This window comes from Schistocerca americana, chromosome X (assembly GCF_021461395.2).
Source record: "Schistocerca americana isolate TAMUIC-IGC-003095 chromosome X, iqSchAmer2.1, whole genome shotgun sequence".
Taxonomy (NCBI): Eukaryota; Metazoa; Arthropoda; class Insecta; order Orthoptera; family Acrididae; genus Schistocerca; species Schistocerca americana.
In genome coordinates, this window is record NC_060130.1 from 213,468,244 (window position 1) to 213,491,233 (window position 22,990).

Genomic DNA, 22,990 nt, shown 5'->3' on the forward strand with positions numbered 1-22,990 from the left:
CCATTATTCAGCGTCAGTTGCCACTTTTCGTACCATGCCTAAGTCCTTGTCTAAATAATTTTGCAATTGGTTCTGATCTTCTGTTTACTTTGCTACACGGTAAATGACAATCTCATCTGCAAAAGATCTAAGAGGAATGCTCAGATCGTCTACCTTGCGCGGTGGCGCAGCGGTTAGCACGCTGGACTCGCATTCGGGAGGACTACGATTCAGACTTAGGTTTTCTGAGATTTCCTTAAATCGTTCCAGAAAAAATGCCGGGATGGTTCTTTTCAAAGGTCTCGGCCTATTTCCTTCCCATCCTTGACGGAATCCGAGTTTGCAGTCAGTCTCTAATGACCTCGATGTCAGCTGGACGTTAAACCCATCTTCCATCCTTCTTCCTTCAGATTGTCTCCTAAATTATTTATATAGATTAAAAACAGCTGGGGGCCCATAACACTTCCCCAGGAAACGCCAGGTATCAGTTCCGTGTACCGTTGGGCCTTCATGGCCGTTCGGGCGGAGTTTTGTTTTTTGTGAGGAACGTTGTCAAAAGCGTTATGTCATTCTTTAAACTCTACATCAAATTTGGCTGCAGAGAAGTGATTCCGGTACCTTCAGTCTCTTCAGAAGGAGCTGAGAAAATTATTATGATTTTCTGTTGTCGATTTATCATTTGCGTCACACTTCGGTGTATGATGTCTTTTCACATTTCATCTCATGCAATGAAATAAAAGTGACTAACTACTGACTTTACTATCGATAGCCGGCCGCTGTGGCCGAGTGGCTCTAGGGGCTACAGCCCGGAACCGCGCGACCGCCATGGTCGCAGGTTCGAATCCTGCCTCGGGCATGGATGTGTGTGATGTCCTTAGGGACGGCCGGTGTGGCCGTGCGGTTCTAATCGCTTCAGTTTGGAACCGCGTGACCGCTACGGTCGCAGGTTCGAATCCTGCCTCGGGCATGGATGTGTGTGATGTCCTTAGGTTAGTTAGGTTTTGGTAGTTCAAAGTTCTAGGGGACTGATGACCTCAGAAGTTAAGTCCCATAGTGCTCAGAGCCATTTGAACCATTTGAATTTGATGTCCTTAGGTTAGTTAGGTTTTGGTAGTTCAAAGTTCTAGGGGACTGATGACCTCAGATGTTAAGTCCCATAGTCCTTAGAGCCATTTGAACCACTATCGATAGCCAGGGCTCACAGTTAATTCTTCCCAAATAGTCCTTGAGTTTTTGTATCATATACTGGATCGTCCTCTTCGCATCATGAGAAGCACCATAGGACTGTACTACGATACTACATCCTGTGTCTTTAGGAATACACCGCAGAAAGCAAATTCCTTCTCAAATAAATTTTATTATTATTACGACAAAAATATATTGATCCTTATTCTATTACTTAGATGACGGCCGTATTTGGAGAAAATATCGCATTCCGAATTACTTTCAGCCTTTCCATATAAAAGATTTTAAGATGAAAAAGAAAATATTTTGTGCCTGGCCCTCCTCTATCCCGTGTGATTGATTATCCAGACTCACGCCGTAGTGTCGTTCACTTATATGCCACAAAGAAACAAATTTCACTATTCTGATAGGAAACTACGGGGAAGGAAGAAATACATGTCGTAATATGTTGCTCTAAATCCTAATAAGACATTTTTGCCTTGCCTACATATCGTGCACCAGTAACAGAAATAGTTGATGAACTATGTGTTCTCACTCATAGCTTAAACGAGAAACATTACTATGTATCTAGCGACTTATACTTAGGGTTTTTTTTATAATTCAGTAGCTAATCTACAACTATGCAAGTCATACGAATGACATGTGTAAATAGAAAATATTTAATTTTTTGTAGTAAGTAGCCTTTTTCCCAAAGCTTCGCCTATACACTCTTTCAACACATATATTGTAAATATCTCTTCCTCGTCTGTCTTTTTCTGTCCCTCCTCCTCTCCCTCCCACTGTTCTTCTCCTCCTCCCCCTTTCTGTGTCCTCATGTTCCCACCCCTGTCTCTCTGTCCAGTGCGTCCTCCCACTTTCGTCTGTCCATGTCCTGTTTCTCATTCTCTCTGTCTCCCCATCTCCTTCTCCTCCCTTTTATCATCTGCTCCAGCACTCTCTCCGGCCATATCCTTCTCCTCCCCTCTGTCTATATCCTCCTGCCCCCTCTCTCCGTCCATCTCCCCTCCCCCCACCCTTTCGCACCTTCCCCTGATTCCTGTATTCCCCTTCTCACCTTCTATCTGACCATTTCCACCTCCCATCTGTATCCATCCCCTCCTGACCCTTCCATATGACCATCTCCTCCTCCCCTATCTCTGTCCACGTATTCCTCCCTCCTTTCTCTGTCTATCTCGTCCTCCCCCTTCATTCTCTGCCAATATCCTCATCTCCCCATTCCTGTTTCTATTGACTCTAACTCCCTCTATCTATCCATCGTCTCCTGCTTCCCTCTCCCCTCTTCCTGTCCACCTTCTAGTCCACACGTTTTTCCTTTCATATCCCCCAGCTTTCTTTCCCTAACCATCTCTTGCATCTTTCAACACGATCGAGCACTTGTTCATAACGCACAGCATATGGTGGAGTGATTACAGGTCAATAACATCTCTGTAATGAACTGGCCTGCACCGAGTCCTGACCTGAATCCTATAGAACACCTTTGGGATGTTTTGGAACATCGACTTCGTGCCAGGTCTCACCGACCGACATGGATACTTCGCCTCAGTGCAGCACTCCGTGAAGAATGGGCTGCCATTCCCCAAGAAACTTTCCAGCACCTGACTGAACGTATGCCTGCCAGAGTAGAAGCTGTCATCAAGGCTAAGGGTGGGCCAACACCATATTGAATTCGAGCATTACCGACGGAGGGCGCCACGAACTTGTAAGTAATTTTCAGCCAGGAGTTCGGATACTTTTGATCACATAGTGTATTAATGTACGTTACGGCTCTCTCACGCCCCGCCCCCTTCCACAATGGAGGCAGCGACTGATTGACGTCTGGGCAGAGGCAGCTGCCCTCTATATGAGTAGTATGTGGAAATGAAGGACCGGTCAACACGTCTCCCTCACGGGTCCTCTACTGGAAATTCTGATGCCGGTCTCTCACATCGTTCTGGTGTCGGTGGCGTGTGTCACGACCAAGGAGGTATATATTGTTTATATAGGTCGTTGGTACGAACATTCATCCAGTGACCTCGTTATGTGTGTTTGCCAGTTGAGTAACATTTACAGACTTTCATAGTGGCCAGGTTCAAATGGCTCTGAGCACTATGGGACTGAACAACTGAGGTCATCAGTCCCCTAGAACTCAGAACTACTTACACCTAACTAACCTAAGGACATCACACACATCCATGCCCGAGGCAGGATTCGAACCTGCGACCGTAGCAGTCGCGCGGCTCCGGACTGAAGCGCCTAGAACCGCTCGGCCACCGTGGCCGACTAGTGGCTAGGGCGCGACATCTTCTCAATAGACATTTTATTGAAGACCAATAGATTCATAATTTTTTTGTGTCTGTATATATTTCTACATTCAGATTTACTCTTATCAACTGGCGCTACAAATACAGCAACAAAATTATGTACTTGTTCTACTATTTGATATTAGAGGTAGAATAAATTAATATACGAATTTTCTGTTCATGAACAGCATCTATTCCTCGCTCCTGCATTCACTAAAGAACAACACGGCGCCCAGAGGAAGACACAACAAAGCATTCTTTTAGCTGAAAGTGCACAAGTAATATACAAATGTTATTTTTGTTCATCCTTTGAATAACATTTTCTGTAACGTTATGTTTTATATGATTTTCATTTGTACACATCTAATAATTACAATCATGTAAAATAATGGAACCGTATATCCTATTGCCTTGGCAGAATTTTTGTAAATAAGTAAGGGCAACACCTGAAGACGGTAGTTAACTTTTAATGGTAGGGTAAAAGTGGCGGTGACAAGTAGGGATAGCACTGATATTTGTTTCATTTTCTTGGAGATCAAACTTAGTTATGTGAACAACTTGGTGAAAAAAAGGCATTTCAGGCAATCGTTCTAGAGAAGCAGAGCATCCAGGTTCGAATCCTGGCGTGGCAAAAATTTTTAACGGTCATCATTGATTCATTAAAGTGTCTGTAGGCGACTAAAGTCTTGATTTCTCTTAATGTTCCTTTTTATAGACTCCAAAATCCAAGCTGCAAGTACTTATTGTGGTAGATGATTTATCCTACACGCATACACACACGCACGCGCGCGCGATGTGTGCCCTATAGGTTTGGACGTGACACATGACGATTCCACGTTATAAGAAGAATCAAAAACATCGTAAATATGTGAAGTTTTACTGCGCAATGATGCAATATAGCTGTCATGCTACAATATAAGTGGGAGACATCACATAACTGTACATAAATAAACATACAACGCTAAATTTCACCCATAAGCGCATATTTTGGCGAAGGAAGTTTGTGAAATACCGGTATGTCCAAAAAAATGTTTGTAACCAAATTATAAAAAGTTCATGCACGCTGAAGAAAAATCATCACAAAGTTCCACATGGATAACACCACATTCAGGCAGTTGAGGAACAAAGATTTCTTTTTGGGAGGGAGGGCTAAAGGGCTAGCGACAGGAAAGGCATTCAGCCACCCTCAGACACACTAACAATGCAAAATTCAATTGCAGCCTTGCTGACCCAGTGTAGTTACGGGATAAAGGCAAAAGAAAAAGAAGAAGAATATATTATTATTATTGGGGACATATATAACTGTAATTAGGATGTGAATGTGTATACATCGAGAGCGATAGCAAATTCTAGACGAAATATAAACTACTTTGTCGATAAAATGTATGCTTTGTACATTTCCTCGTATTTTCGTCTAAACATCATCGACATACAACGAAACCTGGAAAAGGCCGGGTGGTACGGGCAGATTTCAGTTCGATTACATTATGGTCAGACAAATTCCGTAGTCAGATACAGGATTGTAAGGTGTAACCAGGAGCAGATATAGACTCAGATCACAATGTAGTATTGACGAAGAGTAGTATTGAGAAGAGATTCAGGAGGAAGCGGTACTCGAAGAAGTGGGATACGGAAGTACTTAGGAATAACGAGATACGCTTGAAGATCTCTAAGGCTATAGATCAGCAATAAGTAATAGCTCAGCAGACAGTACAGTGGAAGAGGAATGGACATCTCTGAAAAGGGCTATCACAGAAGTCGGAAAGAAAAACATAGGTACAATCAGGAACTGCAAAAAACCATGGGTAACAGAAGAAATACTTCAGTTGATCGATGAAAGAAGGAAGAACAAAATCGTTCAGGGAAGTTCAGGAATACAGAAACACAAGTCGCTGAGGAATGAAATAAATAGGAAATTCAGGGAAGCTAAGACGAAATGGCTGCATGTAAAATGTGAAGAAATCGAAAAACAAATTATTGTCGGAAGGACTGACTCAGCATATAGCAAAGTCAAAATAACATTCTGTGAAATTAAAAGCAAGGGTGGTAACATTAAGAATGCAACTTGAGTTCCACTGTTAAATGCAGAGGCGAAAGCGGATGGGTGGAAACAATACACTGAATGCCTCTATGAAGGGGAAAAGTTGTCTGATGTGGTAGAAGAAGAAACAGGTGTCGATTTAGGAGAGACAGGGGATTCAGTATTACAATTAGAATTTAAGAGATATTGGCGGACTTAAGATCAGATAAGGCAGAAGGGATAGATAACATTCCATCAGAGTTTCTAAAATCGTTGTGGAAAGTGGCTACAAAACGACTATTCACGTTGGTGTGTAGGATGTATGAGTCTGGCGACATACCATTTGACTTTCGGAAAAACATCATCCTCTCAATTCCGAAGACAGCAAGAGCTGACAAATGCGAGAATTACCGCACAATCAGCATAACAGCTCATGCATCCAAGTTGCTGACAAAAATAATACACAGAAGAATCGAAAAGAAAATTGAGGATGTGTTAGATGACGATCAGTTTGGCTTTAGGAAAGGTAAAGGTACCAGAGAGGCAATTCTGATGTTGAGTTCGGTAGTGGAAGCAAGACTAAAGAAATATCAAGACACTTTCATAGAATTTGTGGGCCAGGAAAACGCGTTCGACAATGATGCAAGATATTCGAAATTAACAGAAAAATGGGGATAAGCTATACGGAGAGACGGATAATACACAATACGTACAACAGACAAGAGGGAATAATAAGAGTAGACGACTAGGAACGAAGTGCTCAGATTAAAAGCGGTGTAAGACAGAGATGTAGTCTTTCGCCCCTACTGTTCAATGTGTACGTCAAAGAAGCAATGATGGAAATAAAAGAAAGGTTCAGGAGTGGAATTAAAATTCAAGGTGAAAGGATAGCAATGATGCTATTCGCCGATGACATTGCTATCCTAAGTGAAAGTGAAGAAGAATTACATGATCTGCTGAATGGAATGAGCAGTGTAATGAGTGCAGAATATGGACTAAGAGGAATAGGGACTGAGAGTAAGACGAAGAAAGACGAAAGTAATGAGAAGTAGCAGATATGAGAACAGCGAGAAACTTAACAAAGAGAGTGATGATCACGGAAGTAGATGAAGTTAAGGAATTCTACTACCTAGGCAGCAAAATAACCAATGACGGATGGAGAGGACATCAAAAGCAGACTAGCACTGGCAAAAATGGCATTCCTGGGGAAGATAAGTCTACTAGTATCAGTCATAGGCCTTAATTTGAGGAAAAAATTTCTGAGTACGTACCTTTGAGCACAACATTGTATGATAGTGAAACATGGACTGTGGGAAAACCAGAACAGAAGAGAATCGAACCATTTGAGATGTCGAAAATTAGGTTGACTGATACGGTAAGGAATGAGGAGGTTCTGCGCAGAATCGGAGAGGAAACGAATATGTGAAAAACACCAACAAGGAGAAGGGACAGGATGATAGTACATCTGTTAAGACATCAGGGAATGACTTCTATGGTACTAAAAGGAGCTGTAGAGAGCAAAAACTGTATAGGAAGACAGATTTTGGAATACATCCTGCAAATAATTGAGGACGTAGGTTGCAACTGCTACTCTGAGATGAGGACGTTGACACAGGAGAGGAATTTGTGGTGTGCCGCATCAAACCAGTCGGTAGACTGATAACTCAAAAACAAAAAGAAGTGGTTCATCATCTACACACAGAGCAAAATGATGGTTTATGCAATTAGACGAAACGTTTACTCTGAGCTCTAAATATACTAAAACTTAGAAAAAAATAACTACAGCACAAAATTCACAGTCAGCGAGACTTCCTGTCACAAGTACCTAAACTCGATGCACGCCTGCATGTCGGCGGGTGACCTATCAAAATACGCAGAACAAAAGGATGGAGTAAACAGTTTAGATGTAACAGGTTCTAATCTCGTCACAGCATTAAAAATAATCACGTACCACACGAGAACTACTTTTCAACAATTAGGATATAAAGAAATGTATGGAGGAAGTAATGCTCGAATAGGGTTTAGCTCTATTCAGGTGCTGTCCCAATACATTTGTCCCCCATACAAGAATCGTTGACTGACTGGCGGTAACTCCCTATTATGTACACAGTTAGCACATTAACAATGGAGAAATTCAGCAGCGAAAGCACCATCGAGCAGCAAGTTGTGTTGAGGTTGTAGTGGCTGTCCCATGTTCTGGACTCTGCAGCGCATTTAAAACGTGTACTTTAGAATGCCTTTAACGAGAATCGAAGTAAACTTTATTATTTATGGAGCACTGCTGCTCATTTTTTCGCTTGTAAACTATTACTTTGTAGTTTCCATAAAACGTACAAAGAGAATTTGAATGTGAGAACACCTTTGAGTTTTGCACTAGAATACTACAATCTTGGCAAACTACATTTTCGTCGCTGTGTCCCCACATACATGTCAAAAATCTACACTCGCTCAAATTTTAAGAAAACTTCATGTCACAGCAATCTTGCGCCTGTCGAAAAAGACTTTTGCTCTTCTCGATTCGGCGATGGACGATCTGGGATAGCAGAAGGCTGGAATCTACAGAATACCCTGTCAGTGTGGCGAAGCCTACATTGGTCACACGACGCGCACGGTGCGTGAAAGATGATCGCCACTCTCGCATTTCGCAGCCCAGTAAGTCAGCTATAAGGCAGCATAGTATCTCCACAGGACATTCCACGAACAGCTTGGCGTCGACGAGATCCTTCTGTAATTCGATTATTAAGGACTCGGTGGAAATACGTTTAGCACAAGATCTTATTAATCGTGACGGCGGTTTTCAGCTGAATAAGACGTGGGACCCAGTCGTTTCTTTAATTTTTTCAAAAAGAAAACACTTCATGACCAATGGCACGTCTAGTGACATTTAATTTTATTAATTTTGACATCTGAATATTAACTCCGAAAGTGCGCATCCCGACAGAGTGCTCTCATGCAGTATCACATTACGCATGCGGTTGCGCGCCATAGATGGAGAGCGCGTAACTCGACAGAGATTGCTCATGTAGTGGGTGCCTTTGCGCATACGTCTTGGCCCATATTTTTGATTTAAAGGTAGTGACATAAACTGACAACCCACGGCCTTACTGGTAGCTATCCCGATCCGCATTACTCACTCCTCCATGTCAACCGTCTCTTCCCTAGCAACCACACTAGGGTTAACCATTTTGCTTCCAACCTCTCCGAAGTCTTCTCCATACCCGAGGACGCTCACTTTGATTACTCCCTCTTCTCCAATGTCCTTGATCCAACTGATACCACTGTCTCTCCGCTTGTTCCTAGCTTCGGGTATTTGCACCAGTTACCACCCTCAGAACTGAACACTCCTATGACAGCACACGACATTAAACTCATCCCTCACTCCAAATGCAACACCATCCCTGGCCACGATTGCATCACCTCTAGGAATGCCCTCTCTCCTTCCTTGCCGCCCTTGCCACTGTGTACAACACTATCGTCTCCATTGGCTTTTATCTGACCTGTGGAAAACCTTCTGCATCCGGTTGTTCCTTAAGCCCAACAAACCCCTTTCTGACAATTCTTCCTATCGCCCCATATGCCTCACCTCCATGTTCAGTAAGGTCTTCGAGTCCATCCTCTCCCACCATATCCATCATTATCTAACTCAACACCAGTTCCTCCCTCTTATCCTGTATGGTTACTGGCCTTGCTTCTCCACCAACGACCAGTTCCTCAGACTTAACCGTTTCCTCTCCCTCCAACTTAACTGCTGTCGCTTAGCTATTTTTGTTTCCCTCGACCTCCAGAATGCCTATGACCATGTATGGCATTCCAGGCTCCTTTTCAAGCTGCAGACCTACGCCCTTACTATCAACTCCATCCACCTCATTGCCTCCTTCCTCTCCCACTATCCTTCCTATGTCACCATCCATAATACCAATTCCTGTACCTTCTACCCTACCACAGCTGTGCCTCAGGGCTCCATCTTCTCTCCTCTCCTTTATATCCTGTACGCTGCTGATATATCCAAACCACCCCCACCCGTCCACCTCCTTCAATATGCTGATGACACCACCATCCTTGCCGTCTATCCTACCCTTCAACGGTCCCAGCACTCCCCCCAAACTCACATTGACCAGTTTACCACGTGGTGCAACCAGTGACTCCTTCAGATCAATTCTTCAAAAACCCAAGCAATTATAATAAGATGTACCACCCTTTCCTTCTGGCTCCATGATTTCTATCTCACCATCTATGACCATCCTATCCAACGTACTTCCACCTTGAAATACCTTGGCCTTACCTTTGATCGTCCTCTCACCTGGATCTCCATATCCTTACTATCCAACGCAAAGCCCACAATAGATTCTGCGTCCTGAAATTCCTCTCTGACTGGACATTGGGATTGCATGCTTCCACCATCCTTCATACGTACAAACCCTTGATCTGTCCCATCCTTTGTTATGCCAGTATCACTTGGATCTCTGCCCCTCCTAAATTCTATAAAGCCATTTAAATACTTGAACGCCATGTGCTCTGCCACTCTTTCTGTATTCGTCTCCCATCCACCATGAGGATCTTCTATGACCTTACCCCTTTCCTACATCCCCTTCTTGTCCTTGAACACACCTTTATCCTCTACACTAACTGCCACCTGGATCCCTCCAAGTCTGAAACCACACGACCGCTACGGTCGCAGGTTCGAATCCTGCCTCGGACATGGATGTGTGTGATGTCCTTAGGTTAGTTAGGTTTTTCTAAGTTCTAGGGGACTTATGACCACAGCAGTTGAGTCCCATAGTGCTCAGAGCCATTTCTGATTCCTCCACCCCCTGGTGTCCCCTTTCCTCTCCACTCTCTGATCTGCTGCTACACCTCCCATCTTCTCTGCATCCCCACTCCTCTTCCCTGATATTTATCATTCCTTCCAACTCTGACCCCCCTCTTCCTCTCCTCTCCTCCTTAGGTCTCCCTCTCCTTTCTCTCCCCATCCCCACCCTCCTGTCCTTCTTGATTCTCCTTTCCCAGTCCTTGCGCTCCTTCCTGAGTTGATCCCTCCCCCTTCCTCCACATCTCCTGTCCCCTGGTGTGCCATCGGATCCCCCCTTCTTGCTCCTCCTCCTCCACTGAACCCCCTCCTCTCCCTCGTCTTTCCCTCCACTCTGGCTTCCCCTTGCTTGGCAGGTCCTTCCCGTTTTAATCTGGTTACTCTCCATTGTGTTTTGGTGCTTGCCACATGTGTTAGATTAGTGCAGTGTATTTTAAGTGTCATCGTCCCGTGTGACTTTCATACTGTGAATGGCATTTTAATGGTGCTCAACATACTGTCAGTGTTTATGTATTATGTATTTGTTGAGTGTCATTTTATCTATATGTGGATTTTATGTAAATGTGCCTCGTCAAAATATCTTTCTTTGTATATTTTAATTCCAGTTGTTTCCCCTTCTCATATGTCAACTTCATCTTTTATCCCAGTATTTTATGTTTTTAACGTTTCTCCTGTGATATTTTATATAGTCTCTTGGCTGAAGAACGGCGAATTGTGCACTGCCAGCGCACCCCTGCCCACATGGGGTAGGACCATGAAATAACAATAAAGAAAGAAAACTGGAAACCTCCAGTGATAAACATTCACCTTGAGGTGGCTGAATGGTAATCCGCTGAAATATTGTGACAGGAAGTCGACGTCATCCGGCAGCAATCCTCAAACTTCATGGAATACACTTTACGCTGTAACAATTTTAAGAATCAGTTCCAGAAACGTTTCGTATATCACCAGTGACTTTGGTATGAAAATAAATCGGAAATACTTTACTGAAATTCCTGGTATAACAAATAATTCAATAAGTAGTGGCAACAACAACATTACATTTGTCCTGTGACTGACTGCCTTGTGCAAAACTTCACGAAACGTAAGGATCAGAACAGAAGAAAACTCCCTACACTCTAGAATATGGGGAGCAATATTAATAAAGTGGGAAGGTAACGAACGCAATACTCTAGTTTCACGGGTGGACAATAGAAATACCGATACTGTTCCGTGAGCAGGGGAAAAGACTTCTCTCCCTGTCAGCAACGGATACTAAGTCCAGAAATAAGTGAAGGTACGTATATAACCCTGGCAGCGTTACAAGAAAAATATCATACCAAGCTGCGCTGGAGTAGCGACGACCTCACCATAACCCTTATAGTTTGCAGCATGGGAATGACCAACAGAACAGAGCCTCAACACCACATCCACAAGCCAGCCACGATAAGCGTGAAGATCCAACGAGACCACAACAGGAAACAGCACATAATGCTCAAAGTGGAAAGCAGAATGCGGTATGTAAAACAATTATTGAAATAATATTGGAACCCCAGCGATCTTCTTAAGCAGTAAAACAGAAAGGGCCAGTCTAAATAGCAACTAATATTAATTTATTTTAATAACCAGTTTCAGTCAGACATGACCATCTTCAGACCGCAAACTCTGAAATTAACAAAATGGGCCCATTATGACCCGTAATCTCCATACAAACTAACACACAGAAACACATTTATAAGATAAAATATGTATGTACTCTTGGTGATGTGTTTTATGTTTTTTTAATTTATCGGCATTCAGAATGAGCCCATACAGTCATCTCAACACTGGAAATGTTATGGTACAATTTGTTTTGACAGTTCAGAGTATGCTTTAGCTTAACTCGTACCTTGGTATTAGGCTTAGCAAAGGACACATTCTGACATAAAACAAATTTTTCATCCGCAGTACACTGAGGTAACATAAGTCATGGGATACCTCCTAATATAGTGTCAGATCTCTTTTTGCCCTTCCTAGTGCATAGACTCGACAAGTCTCTGGAAGTCCCCTGCAGAAACACTGAGCCATGCTGCCTTCATAGCCGTTCATAATTGTGAAACTGTTGCCGGTATAGGATTTTGTGCATAAACGGACCTCTCGATTAAGTCTCATAAATGTTCAATGGGATTTATGTTGTGCGATCTGGGCGGCCAAATCATTCGCTCGAATTGTCCTAAATGTTCTGAAATGGCACACTGTCATTCATAGATATTCCATTGTTGTTTGGGAATATTAAGTCCATGAATGGCTGCAAATGGTCTCTAAGTAGCCGAACATAACCATTCCCTGCCAATTATCGGGTCAGTTGAACTAGAGGACCCAGTCCATTCCATGTAAACACAGCCCACGCCATCATGGAATCACCACTAGTTTGCACAGTGCCTCGTTGACAAGTTGGGTTCATGGCTTCGTGGCGCCCGCGCCACACTCGAAATCTACCATTAGCTCTTACCAGCTGAAATCGGGACTCACGAGACCAGGCCACGGTTTTCCAATGACCAAGGGTCCAACCGATATGGTCACGGGTGCAAGAAATGCTATGCAGGCGATGTCATGATGTTAGCAAAGTGACTCGCATCGGTCGTCTGTTCTCATAGCCCATTAACGCCAAATTTCGCTGCATTGTCCCAGCGGACACAGTCACCGTACGTCGCACATGGTTTGTTGTAGTTATTTTACTTAGTGTTGCTTGTCTACTAGCACTGACAACTGAGTGCAAACCCCGCTGCTCTCATTAATTGAGTGAAGGCCATCGGCCACTGCGTTGTGCGTGGTTAGAAGTAATGCCTGAAATTTAGTATTCTCGGCACATTCTTGACGCTATGGATCTCGGAATATTGAATTCCTTAAAGATATCCGACATGGAGTGTTCCATTCCTTTAGTAGCAGCTATCATTCCACGTTCAAAGCCTGTTGTGCGACCATAATCACGTCGGAAACGTTTTCACATGAATCACCTGAGTACAAATGACAGCTTTGCCAATGTACTGCCCTTTTATTCTTCGTGTACACGTTACTACCATGGCTTCTGTCACCTCAGTGTATATCGAAACGGGTAAACGAGTCGAAAATGTAACACAGGATACACAGATGTAGTATGCTACAAAAAGCCTATTGGTAACACAATAAGAAATGAGAAATTGCCGTTGGGGCAGATCTGGGATACTCCCAATTCAATTCATATCAATGACTATGTATTTTAATTAGAAATTAAATGGCCGGCCGGAGTGGCCGAGCAGTTCTAGGCGCACAAGTCTGGAGTCGCGAAGCCGCTACGGTCGCAGGTTCGAATCCTGCCTCGAGTATGGATGTGTGTGATGTCCCTAGGCTAGTTAGGTTTAAGCAGTTCTAAGTTCTAGGGGACTGGTGACCTCAGAAGTTAAGACCCTTAGTGCTCAGAGCCATTTTTTTTAGAAATTAAATGTCCTTTTGTATGTCTGTAAGAAATGTTTCAAAATCTGTGGATAGAATACTGAATATTTGTGCAAGTCTATATGTGCCACCTAGACAGAACTTGAGAACAGTATAAAGACCCAGATTTGGATATTCAGCCATACCTATAAACACAAGTACACAAGTAATGAGACACATATGTATAGGAAGTATATAGTGACATACATTTACAGAGTCAAAAAATATTTCGATAAAATTTCTCAGAAAATGAGTCAACAAAGTTGGTCAATAAGGACTGCGAGTAGAGATCGTCGCTAAAGATTGTCAATAACTAATGACAGTTGAGACTGTCAATAAAGCATGTCAATAAACATTGCCACAGAGAACTGTCAATAAAGACTGTCATTATATATAGTTAAATATAGTTAATAAAGGTTGACAAGAAAGACTGTAAATATGGATTCTCAATATAGATTGTCGATAAAGATAGTCAACAGCTTTTGCTGATTTTCAATGAGGATTGTCAATAAAGATTAACAATAAGCATTGTCTACAGAGATTGTCAATATAGACTGCCAGTAGATATCATCGCTAAAGATTGTCAATAAATAATGACAGTTGAGATTGTCAATAAAGCATGTCAATAAACATTGCCACAGAGGATTGTCAATAAAGACTCTCAGTAAAGATCATCAATGAAGATTGTCAATAAAGATTTATTAATATTTTAATTAATTAATTAATCAGCTGAACAGTTCCGATCATGGTAGGAAAATCAACGAGCCAACAGCCTTGCCACAGTGGTAACACAGGTTCCCGTCAGATCACCAAAGATGAAAACTTTTGGGCAGGGCTCGCACATAGGTGGATGACTGTTGAGATCTGCCGTGCACTGTTGGCAAGCACGTTTGCTTGGCCCATGTGGCCCCAGTTGTGGAGCTACTTGTCTGAGAAGTCGCGGCTCTGGTCATGGAAGCTGACAATGGGTGGGAGAGTGGTGTGCTGACCACATGGCCCTCCATATCCTTCTTCTAAGGATGACACAGAGGTTGTTCAGTACCGCTGGGTCTTCCGAGACCTGTTAAGATAGAGTTTAGTTTTAATGATTATCATTAGACCATGAAAACTCTAGGAAAAGAATAATTCAAATTATGTGATGACCAGACTTAGGTGTAAATGTAGATAACGTAATTTGAGGAATGATCTCATATTTACCCACGATGACGGCTGCAGAGAAAGGCAAGGAGCAGTTCACTATTTAGTGGCATCGAACACTGCGCAAGAACGCCTGGCTGCTCCACCCACTGTCTTCCACATGACATCATTTACAGCCAGTAGTTACAATGTATCGAGTAATTTCGTAACAGGATTGCAGTAAAGATTAATAATTATTGATGTAATAGCAAAAACTTAAATATGAGACGATATATAAGCGAGGCAACGAAAATAAATTTTATTTATTATATCATTAGAGCAAGATTGTTAATAAACATTGATAATAAGGATTTTTAATAGACATTGTTAATAAATATTGTTAATGCACATCGTTGGTAATAACCGTCGACGAAGATTGTTAGTAAAGATTGTCAGTAAAGATTTTCCATGAAGATAGTCATTAAAACTTGTCAATAAAGGTTTTCAATCAAAAGTTGTCAATAAAAATCATGAATTAAGTTGGTGAATAAAGTTTGACAACAGTTGTCAGTAAGGAATGTCAGTATAGACTTTGAATAACGTTTGTCAATAAAGTTAGTCAATCATGTTTCTCAATAAAGAAAGTCAATAAAGGTAGTCAATGATGTTTGTCCATAATGTTTGTCAATAATGTTTGTCCATAACATTTCTCAATAAAGTATGTCCCTATCTTTTGTCAATAAAGGTTTTCCATAAAGATTGACAATAAAGGATGTCAATAAAAACAGTCAATAAATGATGTTAATAAACATTATCAATTAAGTTTGTCAACAAAGATTGTCAACATATACTTTCAGTAGTATTGTCATTAATATTTGTAAATAATATTTGTCAGTAATGTTTGCCAATAAGATTCATCAATAAGATTGCCAATTTAGTTTATCATTGAAGATTGTTAGTAAATTTTGTCAAGAAAGACTGTCAGTAAAGAATGGCCATACAGATTTTTAATGTTTTAATTTATAAATTTAATAACTTTTTCATTAATTTATTGATCAGGAGGCCAGTGTCAATCATTTTATGATCAAAATCTGGGCAATTGGCATGCCCCAGTGCTAATAACAGTTCCTGTCACATCACTGAAGTTGAGTACTGTCAAGCAGGACTAGGACTTGGATAGGAGACCATTCAGGTCTGCTGAGCACTGTTGGCAAGCTTTGTGCACTCAGCCATTGTGAGGTGAGTTGAGGAGCTGCCTGACTGAGCAGTAGTGGCTTGAGTCACGAAAGCTGACAATGGCTGGGAGTGTGGTGTGCTGACCCCATGCTTCTCCATATCTGCATACAGTGATGCCTATGGCTGAGGATGACACAGAGGTCAGCCGATACCATTGAGCCTTCCAAGGCCTCTTCATATGGAGTTTAGATTTTATGATCATCAGATCATTAAAACCCCATGAAAAGAATACTGTACAGATCAGAGCCACAAATGTAAATAATTTATAGAAAGGTTTGACTACATAACTACCCCTGATGATGGACAGAGAGAATGGCGACGTCATTTGCATCCAGTGGTTATAATGTATGATGTAATTTCATAATAGCAAAGTTTAATAATTATGGATATATTAGCAAAACTTTAAATATGAGATGATATATGAATCATGCAACGAAAATTAATTTTATTTTTGATAGTGTCAGTGGAAGGTTGTTAATAATCATTGTTAATAACCATTGCTATTCAGTGTTGTTAATACACATTGTTAACAAATATATTTAATAAAGTCAGTAAGGAATGTCAATTAACATTGTCATTAAGGATTGTCAATAGAGACTGTCACTAAAAATAGTCATTAAGACTTGTCAATAAATATTATCAATATGTGTTGTCAATGGAGATTGCCAATAAATGTTGTCTATGAAGGTTCTCAATAGAGTTTTAATTTATTACCCTTTATTTTTAACTTTTAATTTCATTGTTATTGCTGCATTAGGGTGGGGAAGTTTTTTGCTTTTAAAAAATAACAGCAAATCTGAAAATTTCCATTTTTAGGTCAGGAGAAAAAAGTTTAAATTAGCTATTTCTTTATTGGTTATTTTCTGGCCGAAGAATCTCAGTTGAGAGCTGAGGTGATGATTAAAGTAGCTTTTGTTGCCTGTGCTAGAACCCTTAGACCGCAATTACTACCAACGACCATCCAGCACTTGTTAACTGCGCTAATGGAAGACTGGAACGCTCTGCAACGAGAACTCCTTGTGACGTGCATGGGAGCACATTGCAGATCATGCATTGCCATCCATTGTGACCACACACCCTATTAAGAGCCGTTTCCGTCTTTTGTAATGAGCGGAGGACCATCATGCTGTGACTTCAGTGACTTCAGTGTAATTATTATCTTTGAATAAAAGTGTTATATATGTTCGTCTCATTGCTTATTGCTTTCAGTCAGCTTCTGTAGCTGTACTGTAACAGTTCTTTCCAGCGTGGTTCAACTTTTATCAAGCTATGTTACTTAGCAGTGAAGTTACTTTCATCCTGATGTTTTGTACATCAGTGTATTTACTGATGATGATGCAGTGTTTCAGAATTCACGTAAGTAGGAATTTATATTATGAAGGTAACACCAGAAGCCTCTAGCGAAAACTGAACTAGATATAAATGCCTTAATGGCAGTAGTGTGATTTTAGACTGCACTGTATTATGTTACTTTCTCAGGCGACAGCTGGCGGTATCAAATTCTTCCTTGAATTAAGCGACAGATTTCGTTTTGTTTTTAAAGCAGAATAACATTCCTAGGCCAGCTCAACGCTCCATCTCTAATGATCCGATTGCCTGCAGGTATTTGTTGCTAACAAGAAACACAGTTGCCTTCGTATATTCACTGATGAGCCAAAACACAATGACAACCTCCTTAATAGCTTGTTTGTCCTCCTTTGGAAAGAAACACATAACTGATTCTGCATGTCAGGGATCCAACGGTTTGTTGGTAGCTTTGTGGAAGTATGTGGCATTACATGTTCACTCAGAGGCCACGTAATTTGCGTAAATAACGGGCCGCTGGTTTGCGTACGCGGTGATGGCGCCCGATAGCTACCGAGATGGACATCAGGCGTATTTAGTTGCTGAGACATCAACATGAGTTCTTTATAATGCTCCACAGACCAGTGCAGCACGGTTCTGGCTCCGAGACATGGACAGTTATACTGCTGAAAGATGACATCTAAGTCAGAGAAGATATCAAGCATGAAGGAATGCAGGAGGTTCGCAGTTGTCAGCGTGTCTTCGATTACTAGCAGAGGTCCCATGCAAGTGCAGGACAATCCTATAGGATAATACTGCTCCCACCAGCCTGAGTCCGTAGCGCGCAATAGTTTCGAGCCGCCGTTCTCCTAGATGACGGCGTTTGTGGAGACGACCACCGACCTAGTGTAGCAAAAATGTGATTCACCCGAAGAGCCGACACCTATCCATTGATTATCGGTCAAATCCCGATGGCCCTCTGCCCACTGCAGTCGTAATTGACGATGTCGTTGGGTCAGTATGAGAACACGCAGGCGTAGTCTGCTATGGAGCTCCATGTTCAACAATGTACGATGAACAGTGTGCTCCGAAACACTTGTGCGTGCACCAGCATTGTGCTCTTTCGGCAGAGATGTTACAAATCACCATCTATCCTACTTTACAGAGTAGACAAGCTCCCGAACCCCCTCGTTCTGTGAAGAGTCGTGAACGTCCAACAATGTAGTGTCGAGTGGTAGTTTCACTGCGTTCTGCCTCTTTCGGTAGATGCACAAGACAGTAGCATGTGAATATTAGACCATCTACACCTTTTTCGAGATACTCGTTCACAGGTTCTGTGTAATAATACTCTTCCCATTGTCAAACTCCCTTATCTCAATGGATTTCCCCATTTTCAGCCCATATCTTCGTTAGGATGATCCCCTGTCCATGTCTGCTCCGCTTGCATAACTTTATTACCGTGTCACCTGCCCACAACGCCACCGGGTGACATCCAGCGTCGAGTGGGCGCTGGTCATAATGTTTTGGCTTTTCAGTGTATACTGTACTAAGAGTTCACAGAAGTACCATTCATTCGATATGTTTCTGAGACAATTTACTGAAAAATAACAAACATACGATTACTTGAGCAATATATGGTATCGCGCGTTACATACATTCAGAGTTCTGTGACACCGTAAACGGATGTATCTGTAAAATGCCCTTTTGATCGTTTCGCCGAGCATATCGCGTAATGTCACCGGGTACGCAACCGAAATGTAGTCCAGCAGTTTCTCGGCAGCCATCAGACGTCAGTATCACCCAGTTTATTGTTCGAAAGACGAATGAGGTCTCCAATGATACAGCTGTAGAATAGATTCTTCTTTTTCTGCAGCACCATATTTCCTTCCCATCAAAGTGCCTACTGAGCGTCATGAGCACATTTAAGAGTTGCTCTTGAGAGGTGACATTTAGTTGTAACAACCTGAAGCAATCTCGAGTTAGCTGAAAATCTGATTGTTCCAGGTAATGGATGGACATTTGAAATAGACTGTCATTTTCTTTGTGCTCTTTCGTTTTTGGAAAGAACGTTTGTTGGAATATTGTGAAAGCATTCCAAGTTACAATAATAATTACTTCGTATTGGGTACGGATAGCTGACTGAGCTTGTCGATAACTTTTCGAATGGTAAAGACACTGAAGACCGAAAAACAAGCAAGAACCTTACGCGTGAGGGCTAAAGCCTACGTCGTCGGCGGAGAAACTCGTATTATTCGTTGACACGGAATTTGGGATCAGAGTGAGAAGTAGGTCGTACACTTGGAGGCAGCGAAATCGTCCAAGTCGCGTAGGTGCGGCCTACATCAGTCAGCGAACCTCACGCCTCAACTGCTGTTCGAAATGCGCCGTTTGATATTCCTGCCACGCCTACCTGTGCCACCTCCAGGAGCATACGGTACCGACCTTGCGCCGCGGTTGTATATTGCCTCTTTACGGGCCTGTGTTACCTACTTCCCGGCAGCTCCCCAGCCTTACGGAGAATCGCGCATGCCACAAACAGCCGACCGGACGTCTCGCAGGCGCATTGTGGAGCTACGTTTAGTATATGTATGTGCGTGTGTTGGTACGAGTGTGGGTGTAAGCCAGTTCGTGCACTTGCACTCAGGTACATCGTGTGTCGAATGTCTTGTTTACAAATACGGCGTCAGCGTTGGAATGCTAATAACACAGTGCTTTGTGTGTGGAAGAAACCTGCTCTGAGTTCGTAAGAAGAGGATGAGAGCAGTTGTTCATAACAATGTAGGAGAACAGAGTACGGCCAAAATTATGAGGAAAAGCCTACAAAACTACATTTTAACATAGCCTTGCTTTGTGGTGTTCTCTGTTTAAACGGTAGACTACACTCATTCTCAGTCTTCGGTATCTGACAACCGATCAAGAAGAACAGAAAATGAGATAGATTATACATAAAGAACAATTTCAGTAGTGCACTGGGTCACCAAAGCTGAAGAACGAATATTTCCATCTAATTTGGATGATGTATTACACAGACGTACACTAGTATGAGTCTTCTCGATTTTCGGAAACGAAGTGACGAAAGACGGTTTAGCTTAGTACTAATAATTTGGGCTGGTTTAAGGGTCCTGAAAGTACACGATATCAGAAGTCAAAATGCTCCACTAAACATGGGTTCGCAAACGAGCGCTTAGCGTGTCTGCGAATATGCTGTTACGAGCCGCCACTGATTGCAGTATCAAATATTGTCCTGGTTAATATAAATGTTGTAAGTCTCAGATTTCATCAAAGGCCCACCTTAACAATAAATGCAACACTAATTCAGCACATCACATGCTACAGTTTATGTTCCAAGTGTCATCTTCAGATGACTTTATTAATAGAATATTTCTCTTTAGTATCATGCACAAATTCCTCTTTTAAGTGTTATACATAAAAATTTCGGCCATTTATATAGAATTTCAATTCATGGCAAACTTTCTGAAATCAAGTCAGTCAGCAGCAGCCAGCCGAGACTCTAGCAGCCACAGGGAAGTAACAGAGTTTGTGACATTTTACAAGTTCCTGACTGGAGCGAATTGTGTAGTTTCATCTGTGTGCTTTGGTTTTTTAGTTTCTTGAGTTTCTGTGCGTTAGCCGGCCGGAGTGGCAGTGCGGTTCTAGGCGCTACAGTCTGGAACCGAGCGACCGCTACAGTCGCAAGTTCGAATCCTGCCTCGGGCATGGATATGTGTGATGTCCTTAGGTTAGTTAGGTTTAATTAGTTCTAAGTTCTAGGCGACTGATGACCTCAGAAGTTTAGTCGCATAGTGCTCAGAGCCATTTGAACCATTTATCTGAGAGTTAATTTAATACTTAATAAACAAAGTTCTCGAGTTTCCGTTTTCGTCTGAAATTAAATCGATTTTGTGACATATTATAAGCTGCTTATCGGGAGAGAACTATTTAGTCTCCCTTGTGTGCTTTGGTAGTTCAGCTTTTCAGTTTCTGTGTATTAATCAAATTTAGGAGACGCATTTCTTGCGATTCTGTCAGTGTCTACAGTAGAGTCCTGCAGCACTTGTCGATAGTCCGTTTGTCTGTGTAATGTAGTTTTCCATGCTCTTTTGTATGAATAGGACTGTGATGGCTGTGTGCGGATGTGAGCAGAGTTCATGACAAATTGCTGTCAGCTCCAGGCTGTAATGGCTTCGGTTACACAGCTTGAAGCTGCAGTGGATGGGAATCGCTGTTGTGGACCGGTAGTGCGGATCTAACGGACGTCCAGCACGTCTGAGTCCAGCGATCGGCCCTCACCAGCGACCAGCCCAATTACTGCTCGCACTAAGGTTGACCACTCACTCGTGGTCGAGTGCGAGGTCGCTACACGTAAGGCCTCCCCTGGTTAGTCTGACAAACAGGTATCACGTGCTGTCTGTGGGCGAAACTGCCCCTCAGCCAGATGCTGCTGCCTGTCCTGTTTCATAGGGAACCTCTCAGCCTGCAAGATCTGGGCAGTCACTGAGGGTGGGGTTACTGGTAGTTGGGAGCTCCAATGTTAGGCGAGTTATGGGGCCCCTTAGGGACATGCCTGCCAAGGAGGGTGAGAAAGCCAATATGCAGTCCGTGTGCATACCAGATGGAGTCATTCCAGCCGTGGAAAGGATCCTTCCAGTGCCATGTAGAGCAAAGCGTGCAGCCAACTGCAGGTGGTGGCTCACGTCGTTACCAATGTTGTGTCTCGCTTTGGGCCAGAAGAGATTCTCGCTGATTTCAAGCGGCTAACAGAAGTGGTAAAAGCTGCCAGTCTTGCTTGCAAGATGAAAACATGGCTCACCATTTGCAGCATAGTCGACAGGACCGATAGCGGACCATTAGTACAGAGCCGAGTGGAGGGTCTGAATTGCCGGACGGTGTGGCCGTGCGGTTAAAGGCGCTTCAGTCTGGAACCGCGTGACCGCTACGGTCGCAGGTTCGAATCCTGCCTCGGGCATGGATGTGTGTGATGTCCTTAGGTTAGTTAGGTTTAATTAGTTCTAAGTTCTAGGCGACTGATGACCTCAGCAGTTAAGTCGCATAGGGCTCAGAACCATTTGAACCATTTTTGAGGGTCTGAATTATAGGTTCAGGCGGTTCTGCGACCGCGTAGGCTGCAGATTCCTCGACATGCGCCATAGGGTAGTGGGGTTTCGGGTTCCACTGAACGGGTCATGAGTCCACTACACGCAGTAGGCGGTTACACGTGTAGGCGTGTAGAGGGGTCTGTGGCCGTGGACTGGGCGGCTTTTTAGGTTAGAGGATCTCGGGGAAATACCAAAAGGGCTTCAGTCTCAAAGAGTGCAGTCGAACATAGCAAGAACGTAGATACAGAAGCCAACGGTACAACAGTTGTAAATCTTTGTAGCTGTGTTGGGACAGTACCAGAGCTCCAAGGGCTAATAGAAAGCACAGATGCTCAAGTCGTTATAGGCACTGAAAGCTGGCTAAAGCCGAAGTTTTTGAGAAGAATCTAACGGTGTTCCGAAATCATAGGCTAAACACAGTTGGCGGTGGCGTGTTTGTTGTGCTAGAAGTAGTTTACCTTGTAGCGAAATTGAAGCAGATAGCTAGCTCCTGTGAGTTGGTATGGGCAGAGGTCATTCTTGGCAACCGGAATAAGAAAATAATTTGATCCTTTTACCG